The sequence below is a fragment of the Anolis sagrei genome, chromosome 3 (genome assembly GCF_037176765.1).
Source record: "Anolis sagrei isolate rAnoSag1 chromosome 3, rAnoSag1.mat, whole genome shotgun sequence".
NCBI lineage: Eukaryota > Metazoa > Chordata > Lepidosauria > Squamata > Dactyloidae > Anolis > Anolis sagrei.
The window spans coordinates 98,962,277-98,974,697 of NC_090023.1; positions in this window are offsets into that span (position 1 = coordinate 98,962,277).

Consider the following 12,421-nt stretch of genomic DNA (forward strand, 5'->3'; position numbering starts at 1 on the left):
AAGCCATGATGTCGAGAATATGGGCGTTTTTGTTGTAACAATCCCTGGTAGTTAACCCACATCTACATTCATAGAACACAAATAAAAACAATTGGCGGCGATAGAACATGAGAGAAAACCAGCCCATAACAACTGAAGGTGATAGAATACATCAAAATTGGGAACAGCCAGAAATAAACCAATAAATTGTCTTGATGCAGTTTATTGTCTGCAATATGATGGAAGAATGAGAACACTGAAATATATAATCACAGAAAACATCTGATACTGCAGATATTTTGGTTAGTGCTTGTCAACAAATACTGTAGCTGTTGTTTTGCAATTCCACCTAATCAATAAGAGGAATAATGAAGGGAGATAGAAAATGTAGAAATGTCTGACTGGAATTTGAACATGTTCACGTCTTCTCAATGGACATTTTTCTAGCTTTCCATCAGACTAGTAGTACCAGTGAAACTATTATGGTTTGCAACATCACCAAGATAGTAGACAGAGGGTTAGGGATTACATACATGATACAAGGATACATTATATGGCACTGAAAAGATGGCAGTCATCATAGATTTCTGTTATTAATGCTGCCCAGAATCTCAGGTAGAAAAGGTAAGAGAAAAAAAAACAATTGCGTTTGACAGAGGTCTGACAGGCTGCATGTGTATGTCTCTCTCTCCAGTCTAGTGCCATTTTAGATTACATATACAATGTTCTTTATGAAGACATGTCAATTAAATGACATTTTATCTTTTGGTGAAAATCTTCATTGTTGCTCAAGCCAATAAAGTGTCAAAAATGTCACCATTTACATGTTCTTTGGTTGTATACATGGTTACAGTTTCACAATTGTTTTTATTTTTAAAATGAATGAAGACTTTGTTAACAACAGTTTGTCAAAGGAATGTATTTGACATAAGGCCAACTGTGTATTTTATTCCACATCTAACTTATTCCTTGATTTCTGCATGACCTCTGTCAGATTATGTTCCAGAGGCATGCTCTACTTTGATTTTTGGAGACGCAGAGACAATTTGTGGTCTCTGTAATCTAATCCTGGTGACATTTGCATGGTTGTAAACTATATGATGTACACATTGCATTCCCTCTTTGACCCTGATCAAGAAAATATGCAATAAAACAGTTGTTAGCCCAACTTGTTTCTCAGTTTATATATCTCATCTAGTAATGGAGATCTATAGCAGTGGTTCTCAACCTGTGGTTCCCCAGGTGTTTGGCCTACAACTCCCAGAAATCCCAGCTAATTTACTAGCTGTTAGGATTTCTGGGAGTTGAAAGCCAAAACATCTGGGGACCCCCAGGTTGAGAACCACTGATCTATAGTAACTACATATTATATTATAAAGTGTTCCAGCCAAGGGAGCTAATGTGCATTATATGAGCTAAATGACAGCAGATATATTCTTCCCTTTACAGCTAAGATCATAAAAGAAATTACAACTAGAAAAATGTGGCCAGTATCGTTTGAAGTTAGTTTTTTACAAAAGCACTCTAAAAAGCTAACAGAATAGGTGTACCTCCATTCTGGGTTTATTATGGTTTGCTTACCAGCTGACCATGTCATTAAGATGCTTCATAGTTCTATCACCCAATTTTTCCTACTTACTAGACTAGAGTTGGGAAGGTGCTTAAATCCAACTGTCACCCCAAACAAAGAACAGCATTTTTGATCAGTAAATTTAGAGGCAGGCAGTCAAGTGGTGGAATCCAGGATGCTTCTCCTAGAACAATTGGTATTTCCAGGTTTGACCTGTAACTCCACAAAGTATCATCCAAAGTTCTGAGGATATAATGTTCTAGTTCGAAATGTTGATATATTTATTTATTCATTTCACCTTTCTTTCAGAATGGGACCCAAGACAGTTTCCAAAGATAAGCCATTAAAAACATTTACAATAAAATTTAAAAACATTTTAACAAAACTTTTTAAAAATGAATAAAACATCCCAATTGATAAAACATATCCAGTATCTTAGGGGATATGTTAGAAAGAGTCCATATAAATGTTTTTGCATCATTTCAAGTCTTTGGCTACTTTGGAGTCTTTGGGCCATGCATTCCAGGTCTAAGGTAACAGACATATAGATCTATATAACACTTATTATCCATAAAGATTATACATTAATATATTTATCCTGTTTTAATTCAAAGGAAAAGGGTTGATTATGGTTTCTTGTTGGCATCTAAGGCATGAGCACAAAATTAATAATCTACTGTATTTGGCAGGATCCGGACAGGCCCTAATCCCGGGGGAACCTGTGTCTGAAAAACTCTTTCCCAGGGGCCTGTCCACACCCACCCCAGAAATCACATGCTTTCTGGGGTGGGTGTTGAGACGTTCTCTCAATACTAGCCAGTGCTCTCCAGTAGAAGCCCTGGCAAGCTCTCCTGGCGTGTAAAAATGATGTGCCAGGAGAGCAGGGGAAGGAGCAATTTTCCTTCCTCTCTCCCCCTCCTCGACTTTCCTGGCATGTCATTTCTACATGCCAGGAGAGCTCACAGGGGCTTCTACTGGAGAGCACATAGGTTTTTCATAGTTTTCTAAGGGATCTAGGGGCTTGCGGGCAGGGGTGGGTATTCCCACATTTTACCGGGATTATTTCGTGCATTGATCCCATGCCTTCCAAGAAGGCACAGAATAAATGCACTAACAAATTAATTCACTACAAACCAGGGTTTTCCTGGTTTGTAGCGAATTGATGCGGGACTGCACAGGATGTCGTCTGGACAGCCCCCTTTTTATTGCTGAAGTTTCCACAATAAAGAGGCTGTCTGGACGGGCCCTTTGATATCTCAAACATTTTATCTCTTTGCCTGCATTTAAATATCTCTCTTTGGTTTGAGATTCTGAACATGTGCAGATATAACAAAGAACCTGGGCTATCTTACACCTCTAGAAAGAGCAGGTCTTCCAGTGGAGAGCTGTAGCTATTGGCAGGCAGTACACATCATTTGCATTGATAACTGCTTGCTCTTAGTTTGACCAATGTATGAACACTGCAATTTGCATGATGCCAAATCTGCCTCCCCAAACATCCTTCTTCGTCTTTCTACCAATCTCCCTCTCTCGCTCCATATATAGAGGAAGAGAATGATAATTATATTTCTGTCTGCAATGGCATAACATCATAGTGTGTCATTGTGTGAAGGCCTCTACAAAACACCACTATGAATCAGTGTTAAAGAGTTAATAAACCAAGCCATAACCTTGTTCCCTGATTACATGTGAACAAAATAAAGGAACAGCTTCATCTCTCCCCCTATCCACCCCCCCCCCCCAAAATATGGAATTAGTTTTCTTGCCTTTTGTTTGTTATTGCAGTCATGGTTCAAAGCCCTCTACAAAAACAAGGTCCCACTTTATTATAGGACAGTGAGGTTCAGCGCACAGCTTGCAATAAAGAAATTAGCAAAACCAGAAGCTGCAATTCTATGGAAACACTCAAAAACGAAGAGGATTTAAAGTGACAAGATCCAATTAAATTTAATTACCCAAGCTGTATTTTCATTTTAACTGACACTTTTTATTAAGGAGCCACATGCACAAAAGCTAGGAACCTGGGCCAAATTGCATCCCACTAATACACTTATCTTATGCAAAATTCTGAGTATCTAATTTTCTACAATGAAATTAGAGACATGGGGTTTGTAAGAGGTCCGCTTTGTCTGTTACCATAAAACACTGTTTGCAACACACCCAAAGTACTTTATTGCCTTCTCGTTACACAAACATTTGGTGGCTCCAACAGCAGTCAGAGTTTGGACAGAAAAATTAAATTGATATTTTATAAATGTATTCTGATATAGACAAAATAAGTCAAAGATCAGCTAACATCATGGTTTAAGGGTCAACGCAATGTGCTTGTTACCTATACTCTGATTCATGCTCAGAATGCATTCCTGTGACAGACTAGTTATAACAGAAGAAGTAAAATATTTAATGAAAAAAAATCTGAATTACTGAGAACAAATATCAGTGACAAACATTAAAATGTGTATAATTAAACATGCTGCCACATAAGAAAAAAAGTATCATTTCAGAATGATTAGTCTCCAGTGATAAAAATATGAGGATATAAAACCAGCATGGATATCTAATAGCATGTCTGCACAAATCCTTTAAACTGAAAGGGGGCGGCAGTTCCAAACTCCAAGTGAATGTCATTAAAATCTGATTATCTGTAGCTTAATTTTTTTAGAAGGAAAAGAAAACATTGAGATAAAAATACATAGCTATGTGGGGAGCTATGTTTGAAATATAGTAAAATTCAAAAACTTGAAAAATAAAATATTGTTGTACAGCTAAGACATTTCACTGGGGCATCAAAGATCTGGCAAAGATCTGTGAAGCTATGCTTATTATAAGTAAATGTGGTAGGTACTAATATCCCAGCTTGTCCAAAGTCAAACTCTATAGTTCAAATATCTATCAATTTACATTTACTTCTATTGAATCTCATTTGACATTTTGTTGCCTATTTAACTACTTTGGAAAGAGACTATGAGCTTGTCACAATCCTGCTAGAGCTTTCACCTTGCCAAAAACCTACCCACATCACTACTTGCCACTGACTCCTTGTCATTAATGAACAAGTTGGACAAGTTCTTCTTTCTTTCTTTAAAAATAAAATGCAGGGCTGTCTTTGAGACTGAAGTCACTCTTTTTTGGTTCTAAATTGCTAAAATAGAATAAAAGATATAGAACTGAGACCACTTTCAAAAGTGAATGCAAATGCTCGTGTGGAATTTTACAGTCTTATCCATTAAAATCCAGACCCTTGTGGATCAGAACCTGTCTTCTGTTGAAACACGGCTGTTCTTCATGATCATCTAAAGGCACAGCTCCTGAAAGTAGAATGTAAAATGTATATCATGATAATAATGTTCAAAATGATGCATGCCAGATGAAAATATCATAGAATCATGCAGCTGGAAGAGATTCAAAGAGCCGTTCAGCCCAGTCTCCTGCTGGTGTGGGAATCTATAGTTAAAGATGTGGTCTAAAAATATAAACTAAAAGGGATTCTTCATGGAGCGTTCTCCTCATTTACTTCTCAAGAGTTTGATGGATTGTTAGCTTAGACTATGTTCAACCCATTCATAAAACCCAATCACACGCTTATATTGAAAAAAAGAAAGAAGGAGGAAAGGAGAGGAAGAAGCTTTCTTATGAGCAAACATCTGTCAAGGAAAGTCCGTCTTTTAGTTAACAGTCACTGAAATGTCTATGACCTATTTATCAAAGGGTTTTTTAAAAAAATAATAAGCAGTTGGCCATAACCACATCACATGGCAACATCAATTTAATGATTTTCACTTTTTCATTCTGAATACATGTGTTAATTTTGTCAGGTGGTCTCGGGATTTATATAAAACAGTAAAATAGAAAAAACATTGTCATTGAGAACCAGTGTGGTCCTATGTTAGACTAGGCCCAGGGAGACCTATGTTCAATGCCCTGCTAAATCAGGGGCTCCGTAGGTGGCCTTGGGCAAGTCACTAGGTCTCAAAGCTTGTTACCTTCATGAATAGGGGGTTGTGTTTACATAACTCCCCCGCCCCTTATTCTTCTGTTATTACTATTACTTGCAATATTTTTCTTTCACCTTTAAATCCTTCTGAAATGGGAACAGTTCCAAACATGTTAAGAAACCAAAGGATTCCTCTCCCTCTCGGTCAGTTAAGGGATTTGAGATCTCACCAAACAGTGCAGGCACAATAAGCCTCACATTGGGTGGCAAGGAAGAAAGATCAAACTAATATATAGAACAGACTGGTAAACTAATTTTGTGATTTTTAAATTTTATATTCATATATTGAAACATGATATCTTTTCTACTTGTGTATTCAAGAAAACCCAAATCACACTTGAAAAGTAAGCTAATGTCATGAGTTTGATGATGTTATTAGTCCCATATATAATTGCATGAAAGACAAATTATTGTGTCTGGTATCATTTTATCTCTGATTTCTTCCTAATGTTGAGGCATCCTGTCACTATATATGTTTTTACGTTTATAATAATCCCATATCCACAGGGGTACATTCTTGGACTTCAAACAGATATACAAAACCACATATAATACTGAACCCTATTGAAATTAAGTCCAAAATACTATAGAGTGACTGGAGAACCTTGAAAATGCATGGAGACATATATTTTTTCTGACACGGATAAATGTAACCGTGGATACCAGTCCTATGGTTATGGGGTTCATACTGTAGATTTTTCTATTTGATGCATACATAGACTCATTGTGGAAATAAGAGTCCATTAAGCAATATGTGAAGTAGCATGCTAAGCATTCATCAGAGGAGGAATCCTCAAATCCCATTGTTTGTCTGGTTAAGCTTTATTGTTATGCTTCCTTTTGTACTAATCTTCCTTACATCTGCTGCTCTGCTAAGCGAGACTCAAACAGCGGTGTCAATTCAAGGGTCACGGAGGTCAGCAGTGACACCAGATTTAAGTGTTATTTGCTCTGATGCCATGACAAGATGGATATAGCATGGCCTGACTAAAGTGATGTATGTTAAATTTGTTGCAAATTACTGGCCTGATGGATCTATTGATGACCCATTGCAGCTGTCAGGATGTCTCTATCAGTGTCTCACTTTCATTCTCCCCTGCTGTTCAGCCTCCCCCCACCCTTTCACTATTAGGCACATGAATTCTTTGCAAGCATGAAGCTCTACTGAGTGGGATATAAAAAGGGGCAAGGCCATAGCACACACACAAGTCTGCCATGGTAACACTGGTGGGCAAAGAAAACTTCCCAGATATTTCAGAAAGTAATGGTAGATTTTGCTGTGGTTTTCTCAAATAGTATTGATTATTGTTGCTTCTGGAGGATGTCTGGAAGTTACCTTTGTGGAGCACTTTGTGGAGCACCCTCTACACATTTATTTATTTATTTATTTATTTATTTATTTATTTACTATTCTTGTATACCGCTGTATCTCAAGCCCGAGGGCGACTCACATTTACTTGGAAGCAATCTCATCATGTTAACTTCTGCTTACTCCCAAGTAGAACTGCAACCTAAACTTAGTCCAAGTCAGAAAGTAATTTTTTAAAAATTCAACCATCATTACTTCTGCAATCAAGATCACACATTTATGTGCTTGTCTCCCATAGGCCCTATTTCTGAATCATGGTTAAAGCATGAATTAGCTTAACCAATTATTGTTAAACCATGTTATTGCAGTTTGTGAACTCCTGAAATCCATGTTTGTGTGCCCTTTTCACCACATGGAGGCGCATTTATACAGTCCTTAACCACTGAAGATTTACAAAGGTTTTATGATTACAAAGTCCAAAATGTGTAAAGAACTCATATGAATTAAATTAGATCCAAAGGCAAAATGGACAATCTATGTCATCTTTTTTTTCCAGTAGAATAATAATTGGACTGATATAGTACACACACTTAATAGCTATTCTTCCAGGCATGCACATTTGTTTTCTTACCTTCAAATCATTTTTAAAGAAAGAAAACATATTGATTCCTAGAGTTAATATAAAGGACATTATCATACAAAACTGCTATTCCACAACAGTCACGCAATCACTAATAACAGCTACATACCTGCATGAGCGCCCTCATTATCGCACCTTTCTCCATTCATGCAAATGTGCTGATTCATCAGTCCATGGTCCTGTATTCATACTCCTGCATGACCTTATAAGTACTCAGCCTTCCGGCACTTTTGCTGTTCAATTATTAATTATTTTTAGTTATTTTTAAAGGAATGTAATTATAATTATATTTTTAAAACGAAATTCTGTACTACTTAAATTTAACATCTCAGAAATAGCAAGGGAGAGAAGGGAGAGGGGGAGAATCCCACCCTCTGATGTCACATCAGCACTTGCATGTTGGCACAGAAGTAGAACAGTTCCATCTCACAAGGTAGGTGAGGGTAACATCAAGGGATTGGCAGTTATGAAAAGGTTTTGCCTGTCAATAGTGGATGGTAAATTAAATGCAATTAGTAGGCAGACCACATGGATGGCATTTTGCAATATGTGCATGGCGTTTTGCAATATGATGATGGTCCTGTTTCAAAGCTGGTTTGCCTCCTCTTGAATAAAGTTCAAAATCCAAAAGTGGATTGTATTATTAATATACAAAAATATTAATTTTTTGAAATGTACAGTATTCACTTTGGGGAGGTTTAGTGAATCTGTTTTTGTTTGTTTGTTTGTTTGTTTTGATTTTTTGTCATGTCAGGAGCGACTTGAGAAACTGCAAGTCACTTCTGTTGTGAGAGATGTTCTAAAACAGTATTGTAAACAGTGAATCTGTTTAAAATACTAGTATCATGCATGCAACAGCAAAATTGGAACACATTTGTATTAATAACTATTTTTCTAGTGATAAAAAAATATGGTATGCTCGTTAGTAATTCATTAAGGGATACTGTGCATACTAGAAATATACTCAGGTATAAGCCTGGTTTTTCAGTCCTTTTTTGAGGCTGAAAAAGCCCCCCACGGTTTATATTCGAGTCAAAGTTGTTTATTATTTTACTCTGTGTTTTGTTTATTTATTTATTTATTTATTTATTTATTTATTTATTTATTTATAGTATTTATATTCCACCTTTCTCGCCCCTCAGGGGACTCAGGGTGGATTACAGTGTACATATACATGGCAAACATTCAATGCCATAGACACACAACATATATAGACAGACAGACAGAGGCTATTTGTTGTTGTTGTTGTTGTTGTTGTTACATTTATTATTTTACTCTACTATTTTTATTATTGTATTTATTATTTTACAATATTTATTATTGTTATTATTACATTTATCATTTTACTCTATTATCACTGTTATTTTTACATTTCCATTATTTTACTCTATTATTATTATTATTATTATTATTATTATTATTATTACATTTTTTATTTTACCATATAATTATTGGAAGTATATGTAAGCACATTTGCTTTGAAGAAGGTTAGAGTAATGGTTTAATCAAAGTTAGACTGTCTTATCTTAAATTACAGTTTTATGTAAATATTCAAAAACATTTAACCTACTGATGCCTCAATTAATATAATTTTATTGGTATCTATTTTTATTTTGAAATTGACCACTAGCTGCTGCATTTCCCACCCTCAGCTGATACTCAAGTCTATCTTGAGCAGGGATTTTATTGATTTTATTGTTTTTATTGGATAGTGGTTGAATTGTTGTTAACTATGAAATTGTAATAATTTTTGTATTGATTGTTTGTGACGCGGGCATCAATTGGTGCCTTGCTTTTGTAAGCCGCCCTGAGTCCCCTCCGGGGTGAGAAGGGCGGGGTATAAGAACCCGCAATAAATAAATAAATAAATAAATAAATAAATATCTGTTTTCCCAGTTTTTTGTGGTAAAATTAGGTTCCTTGGCTTATATTCGGGTCAGCATTATGACAGGTCACCTAACAAAACTCTAAGAAAGATTTCTGTGGTGTCCTTACCTACAAGCGATTCTCAAAATAGTCTTCTATTGCACATTATCCCCAAAAAGATGACAACACAAATAGTGGTGGAGAAGGTGGGAAGTGTGTGTTTATAGAAAGGTAGACTGAGAGATGGTGGACTAAGATATGCACACTATATTATAATGTCTAGAATATGGTCAACATCACTTGTCATGGAACCAAAGAAGACATCAGCCCATGCTGAATGATATTGGTTGTTATGCATCATGAAATGGTTGCCCACTAAGGCAGGGGTGGGCAACTGTGGAAGACTAGGAGGTCACATTACTCCCCTAGGGGATCTTGGAGACCACACTTGCTAAAACAAAAAATGTCCCCCCAGACCTCTAGAAGGCATGTATTTTTTATTTCAAAAAGGCCTCCTCTTATTTTAAATCGGCCCAAGGAGCCCATGCTATATGATGGAAATGCATTCCAAACTCCCATTTTATCAAGACAAAAAAAGTTTGGAAAAGTTTCCAAAATTGTTTTTCATCCCTTGGTATCTAGGGGGCTTCCAAACCTGGCAGAAATGTCCTCTATAGTCACTACAGTGCATTTGGGTGCATTTCAAACCAAACACAATCCATAGAGAGCTTTTCTTACCACTGAGGGACACATAAATGGCCCTCAGGGTACATGCAAATCTATAGTCTACTTTTTTTTGTATATCCCTGCTCAAAGGCAAATCTCAGTAATCTCACAAATAAAGATTTGGTTTGAATTAGAGAGGCAGTCCCTTCAGAGCCAGGGAACGTCTACTAGATTTTTTGTATATCCCTGCTCAAAGGCAAATCTCAGTAATCTCACAAATAAAGATTTGGTTTGAATTAGAGAGGCAGTCCCTTCAGAGCCAGGGAACGTCTACTAGATTTTGCTTCAATCATTGGGAGTGAGTAGTCACTAAGGCCAGGTTAGGTTGTCTCACTCTAGTGGTGGGGTGCAAGCACTGGAATAACTAATCACCTCATCAGATGGGGCTTTTTTTTTAGCATCCTAGGATTATTTTCTGCCAGTCCAAGGATGTATGATTCCCATCCCACGATGTCACTGGTGGAGGTCCAGCCAACAAGTGTAGTGGAAGCATCATATGACGCTTCCTTCCCCCTCCCAATACGAGAGCATGTCCATATTGTGTTGGCTCCATTGGAGCCAGCACAGATCCTTGCAGTGAGGGTAACGCTTCTCACATGTGATGGGGGAAGCATCACTGCAAGGGAGTGGCATGTGGGGCAATGGATTTGCCTCGCTGACTCTCTAGATTTTCGGCAAAGCGGACTTCCGGTGGACGAGCGAAGAGGCAGGACGGGTTTGACGAGCTCTCGTCAAACCACCCGATTTTCTGGGGTTATTGGGGGGAAATCAATCCCCCCCCTATGTCCTGGAGCGAGGGGACAAAGGACGCTGTTATGCTGTGCCGGGTGGGCTAATCCCCCCTCCAAGAAGAGGACTGGAGGACCGGTGGGGTCCCCAACCAGCAATGGCAAACAAACCCAGTACCGGGAAGCAGAGAGAAACTCTGCATCTACTGCCTCCGCGACCATCTCATAATGAAGGAAATATGATGAAGTAAAATACGCGGACGAAGCGTGAGTGAAAGAAATAGAAGAACTCACTAGTTGTTTACTATATCTCTCCTCAAAGTACTATCTCTTTAAATTTAATTTTACTATTGATAGTGCCTGCGTGACGGTGGGACTAAGAGAGGTGCAAGCTAACTCTAATGCTAACTCTAATGCTCAACAACGGAGTACTGAGTAGTGAGATACTACTGATAAATTACAACAAGAAACGTAGGGTTCTACCCTACCCTATCTAATTTACTTAAATCTGGGACTTTATTTATAACACTGCTACACTGGTGTGGCTATATTGTGCACTTAGTGAGCTACAACAACTCCACAGAAAGCAAGAAAAGGGTAGACTAGATACTGTGTATATTACCTCACTACAGTGAAGTTAACCGATAAATAATGATGAAGAAAGAGTAATATAACAAAATAAGACCAAAATAAGACTTAAACAATCTTAAACCCCAAGACTCCAGGACTCCAGGACCTCAAGACCCTATATCAGAAAGACAACACTATTCTAGAAAGATAATACCCCGCCAAACCATTGAACCATTGAACTGTTGATTAACAACTGAGAAATAACAACAATAATAATTGTGAGACTCTACAAAGACAGCCACCTACTCGGGAGTAAGGCAAGAAGGCGCGCTGCGGCTGGAGGATCCGGACCCATCCGCAGCTGGGGGAGAGTAGCACCTCGGCGGTTTTGGGATGACAGCGCTGCGCTCCGCTGCCTGACCGGGATAGAGGCCCTCCCGTGAAGGAGAACCAGCGGCGGATTGGCAATGGAGGGGCGATATCGCAAAGGATCCGGCGGGAGCGAGTGGGAAAGAGGAGAGTGAGGAGTGGGAAGCGGCAGCGACGAGACGGCCGTTTGACGGCCCTGATCCAGCGCCGAGAGAGCCGGAGGCTGCGGGAGACCAGCGAGGCGAAAAGAGAAACAGCTGATTGGCAGGGAAGCCCCACGAGGGCTAAAGGACAGAGCCCAGCAGAAAGGAAGACAGAGCGGTGAGACCGGGTTCCTATTGAACCACCGGCTCCCCGCCTTCTCACAAACAACAAGCCAGCCAGGAACGCGGTAGGACGGACGGGGGGCAAAGGAGGCGAGAGAAGAAGCCAAAGACTAGAGACTGTGGACGGGAGGCGGGCGGTGGGAGAGAGGGGAGGAGAGAGGGAAGGTGGAGAGAAGGAGGAAGGAAACTTCTTTTTTCTTCTGCTTTTTGTGGAAGAACGGACTGGAACCTATACGGGACCGTAAACTATAAGGTCCCTCTAGAAACCTCCCCCCCACAACAATAAGATATATCTTGTGTGTGTATGTAAGGTTTTTTTTTCTTTTTTTCTTTTTCCTTTTTTT